Below are 5,410 nucleotides of genomic sequence, written 5' to 3'. Positions count from 1 at the left end.
ATCTTGAAGGCCGTGGTGGTAAATTTGGTGTCCGTATCGCCTCTTCCATTTCGCACCATGCCGGACGCATTAGCGAGATCTCGCCGAAGGTATGCTCGCGGTCGTGGTACCGCCAGTATAAATTGTGTCGGTAATCCCGACTTGGAATAGAGCCAGGGCAAAAAAAAAAAATGGAATGAAAAGCTGTAAAAGGTGATCAGAAGAAAACTTGCTCTCCGTTCTTGACTTCCTTTCGGCGACAAACTCGAAGGTAAAATTGAGGGACTTTTTTGTCGTTAAGCCAGCTAGAAAAACGAGCAAACCAGTGTATCTGCACTGTTGCTATAAAACTGTGCACCTTTGAGGCTTTTTCCTGTCTGCGTTTCTCTGCTGTTGCCGCGCGAGATCATAGAGCAGAACGACTTATCATAGCCATTATTTCCTGGAGATTTGCATAGACATCAATGAAATGCGTCCATGTGACACCACATCGAGATACATGACCTCTTATCGGTGTTTTCTCTCAGTTGTTTTGATTACGCGACAGTAAGCTGTTTCCATGGTAACAAGCCGTCGCGAGCGGTCAGTGTGTGCATAGCTTGGAAGCACGAGCGGTTGGTTTTGCATGAGGGGGGCATAGCAGCGCAACGGCCAAAGAGAGCGGAGTAAAGGGAAGAAAGGGGCACAACAATGGAAGTCTGTATACTTCTTATAGACTCTTGCCTTCCAATAGATATTTATTTTTGTCTATTCATAGTCTACAGACTGTCTGTAGACAAAAGTGTGATGCATATGGTGTGATGCATGGTTGGCTGTAGCCTTCAGGAATGCTTTTCTTGTTTCCATTAGAATACTGGAATCCCTAAATTTCAACTCCAGGGGTTTTTGGAGGCTCACGTATTCTAACGAAACATTTACTGCAGGCTACCCCTCCGTCCTGATCGTTTCCACCAAGATTGGCAGCCGTGTAAAACATTTGATTCCTGCGCGCGTTAATTTTGAACTCAGCCGTTTGCGCGGTTTCAATTCAGAGTATTTGTATGGACAGCACTGCGTTTGTGACGTTACAAACATTACCTGCACAGTGATCCCGCACAAAAAGGGTCTAGAGACAGTCTATAGATTTCTTATAGACTCTATTTCCTTCCTATAGATATTTCTTTTTGTCTGTTCGTAGTCTATACTGTCTATAGGCATAAGTCTACTAAAATTGTGTGGCCATAAATCTATAGATTGCCTATAGACTGTCTATAGGATTTGTATAGCATATAGACTGTTCTCTAGGGTTTGTCTATACAGAGTCTATAGACTTTATAAAAAAAAGTCTATGAAGAGTCTATAGACTGTCTAAAGAGACTTTTGTAAGGGAGCGCGGAACTAACGGCGCTTATTTGGTGCGCTACGCGTCGTATAAGTAGACGCGAGCGAACCTAAATCAGAAAAGCAAACACAATGAACGCAGTGAACCTTCAAGCACCGAGATTCACAATGTCGAGGAAGTTCAATACAAGAAGCGACAATATTTTTCCGAGATGTATATGGACGGGGCGCTTACACATCTCGCTCCAAGCTTCTTGATCTCTGTGGCCCACGTCTCTTAACAAAGCTCATCTTTATTTTTTGCTACAACTGGGCATTTTTCGAACACCGGGACGCAGTGGCAACCACGACAATGGATTCCCAGGACATAGGAATCTGCATTGTCAACATTGTTGCGGTGCTTCCTGAGCCTATCCGGTGCACCGTTGTGCCACCATCATGTGCATAGCGCATGAGCTGGTGAGGCATAAAACAACTTTAAATGAAGCTGAATCAGAAGCTCTCTCTGGTAGTCGCCTCGTGTCCTTGATGGGTATTGTAACACAAATTAACGAAGTAAGCAGTTTGACCTGTATGCACGTGTTGGCCAGCCCGTTGAACTACTGACAACAGCCACGAAACAGTTGTGCTTCTCGTCGTAATGCTCTGGACGAGTATTTCGCTGTCTCGCGCAGTCCCGCGCTACCCCTTCCGGCACAAGAAGAAACATTAAACTGTTGCAAACAGAGGAGATGGTTTGTCGCCAATGAAACACACGCCGCAATCAGTTTGTGACAGCTGGGACGAGGATTACAAAGAGTTCCAGAGGAGCAGCGTAGCAACCCAACAGATAGAACGAAACACCTGCTGAGAGTACAGATGAAAAGCGTTGACTTCTACCTGCACCTATACATTTCTTTTCTTGATGCCGAATTAAAGAAAAACGAAAAAATTGGAAACCAGCAGCTTCAGTATTAATTTTCAATTCAAAGCTACCATCAAGGTGGCTAGGCTTCAAGTCTCAACACTGTGGGCATGAAAAAGGCACCAATTGCCCGTTCTTTACGCATACTTTACCTAAATGCTCAAGCGAGGGTTCTGTTCAAATCACTACTTTTTTTTCCGCCTTATCCTTTTTTTTTTTGTTCGGTTAGCATCTGAATGATTTCCACCGGCTTTCAGCTGACATTTTGCGCGCTTTGCTGCTGTTTGCCTTCATCTATTCACTTTTATGTGAATGGTAATGTTCTTTTCTCTAATAGTATAATTGTTTCCACCTACTTATTGTAACTGCGCTCTTAATGTTGGTAGGTTTAATGTAATCCTTTTTTTTCCCTCATATTTGTGTAGTATTACCGCAGCGGTCGCATAATGGATTTAGAGAGAGAGAGAAAAGTGCTAAATAAAAGGCAGGGAGGTTAACCAGAAGAAAGTTCCGGTTGGCTACCCTGCACTTCGGGAGAGAGATGAGGGGGGCGGGGGGGGGGGGGCGTAAAAGAATAAGAAGTAGAGAAATGTGGTCTGTATCTAGCACGACAAACAACGACAAGCGCACTGAAAGTCACAGGCCGCCGCAGCTGTAGCCTGCACACCTTGAGGGCTGCCGAACACTGCGACCTGAGTAGAACAGATCTACAGTCCTCTATCACTGATACGAGGCAGACAGGCAGTGCAGACATTCTAGTGTGTGGAAAGGCTTCTTGCCGTTGCGGTCGATAATGTTGATAACGTTGTAAGCTGCTTTTAATTCCTGCACTAAAACTCATCATCATTTTTGTAGTATCTTCTAACATAACGATTCCGTACCGCGGGGTACATGTAAACAAAACAAAACTGATAAATACTGAACGTTAAATACTTTAAAATAAGAAATGCGAAGTACAGAAAGTGAGATTAAATGCCACAATCTGGAGCTGGCTGTAGTTGCGGTGTGCGCTTTCGGAGGCAAGAATACGAGGTACGTGGCCGAGATGTGGTTTGTGCGCAGCTATGTGTAAACAGTTTGTGGTGCCACGCTGAAGTCAAGATGGCCGCTCATGCAGTCTCTTACCGGCGGCGAGCTTTGTGGCGTAAGAAGACAGACATTCACCGGCAGTTATGGGAAGTTCTTTCACGGGAACACCCGTGACGCTTTGCGGGTGCTACGGACGGCGATACAACGCAAGGAATGCCGAGAGCTCACCGCAGACAATTTCGTGACGTTTAAGGTAATCCCCGCTGCCCCATAGAGCACTGAGCATCTGGGAGCTTCTGCAGTTGGGGCCAGCTCGACAATCTCCCGGAGAGCGCTCACCTTACGTTCAATGTTTTTCACATGTTTATGCACATGAAACTGTTTTTTCTTTGCGATGCTGTGGTTAGGGTGGCAGTGATATCCTTTGTCAGCAGAATCATGGGGCGCAAGCATAAAAACTTAGTGACGTGCATTGACAGAGGTACAAACAAAAGTACAATCGTCATTGACTTCGTCCCGCAAAAGGAGGAAGTTCTGGAACTTGTTTTATTTGTTGTTTCTTCTCTTGTGGAACAACCTTCCGGAATGAGCTACGTTACACGTACAGCCCCCGTCAAAAGTATAAAGCCTAAGTGTTTTGCTTCTAAGCTGTTAAGCACGGCTTCCTAGCATCTATCTATCAGTCTATCAGATATCTATCTATCAGTCCAAAGGGTGGGAGGATTGAGGACAAGAAGCCATTCCTCTTTCGAGAGATTACGGTCGCTGAGGATGTATAACGAGGCACGCTCCAGGCATCGCAAGCAAACCTCTTGGGCTGTATACTTTTTACGGGGGCTGTACTTTTAAGGAAGCCGACCGACGAAACTTGATGGGAGTCAGAGTGCCTTCATAATTGCTGTTTGTCTATTTAGGCTGCCGCCAACCTCAGCGTGGCTATGAGACAGTGACCACTATAACAGTGTCATCGCATCCGTGTCGAAAAATTGCGCATACGTGCAACAGGTGCGTTCGGAATATGTTTCTTCCCGAGCCGAAAGCCAAAACATGGTGAACCGGTACATTGCAGAACAGGCTTCAGATTGCTAAGGCTTTCCCCTTGGCGCGCTCGTGCACGGCAATTTTAGACCGCTAAATTTAAGTTACGTTGCCGCCTGTACACGTTAGGAGCAGAAGGCCATTTATTTTCGGAGCGGAAAATCGTTGGGCGTTGGCTTGTTGACACGCGCATGCAGTGCTGTAGACTAGATACTTGACCTGCCCGCAATTTTAGGAAATATATATGCCTTACCTCCAGGTTGTCCACTCGGAACCTAATGCTCGGACACCACGCGAGCCAGGAAAAGTCTAATTTTCTATCTACCTGTCAGTAATCCGCCCTCACTTGCACCTCATGAAAGGAAAGACAAAACTGGCACTGCGGTGTTCCGACACAAAAAATGGCGCACTGCTTGCCTTGTTTGCAGGCTGTGTGTGTAAAGGCCTGGAACGGGTACAGGTTTTTGCGTTCGTGCTTCGTGTAGACGAAAGCTTTTGGCGGCCGTATGTACAGTCCTTTAGAAGTGAAACGCAACCATGCGTGTGTCCTGAAGAGCAGTACACTCATATATGAGAGTACTGCTTTTTGGTGGGCGACGTTCTGGAAAAAGTCCAAAGTTCAGAAGAGCGCCGCCGGATGACCGCCCGTATTACGATCGGTACACGCTATCCCTTGGCCTAGGTAGCGCTCGACATAACTGGGATTAAATGCTTGGAAAATGGGCCTTTGATCACACCTTGAGTAATGCGAAATACTTTGTGCCGTGGCGCTCTTTGGCCAAGCTACCCTTGCACCATAAAAAAAATCATTATCATCGTCATCACCATCACCGACCCCACCACCATGATCAGCCAAGTTCAAAGGGCTCCTTTCTGTGCCCAGCACAGCAGCTGGTGTAGCATTCCCGGCGCTCCACTTATCTGAGGCCCAAGAAAACTTTTCGTCTCGCACACTGAGAGCTTTTAAGTACCAGAAGTTGCCATAGGGCTCTGCTGACACGTGGCCCAGAAGCAAAACCTTGTTATGTGCTTCAGAAATTACCCTGAAACATTTGAACGACACACGGGCGCAAATGTGTTTTAGCAACACAACAGCGATAAATGTCCCGTCACGCAGAAAACCCGGCGTCGGCGTTGTGA

The sequence above is a fragment of the Amblyomma americanum genome, chromosome 4 (genome assembly GCF_052857255.1).
Source record: "Amblyomma americanum isolate KBUSLIRL-KWMA chromosome 4, ASM5285725v1, whole genome shotgun sequence".
Taxonomy (NCBI): Eukaryota; Metazoa; Arthropoda; class Arachnida; order Ixodida; family Ixodidae; genus Amblyomma; species Amblyomma americanum.
Note: the sequence above shows the minus strand (reverse complement) of the source record.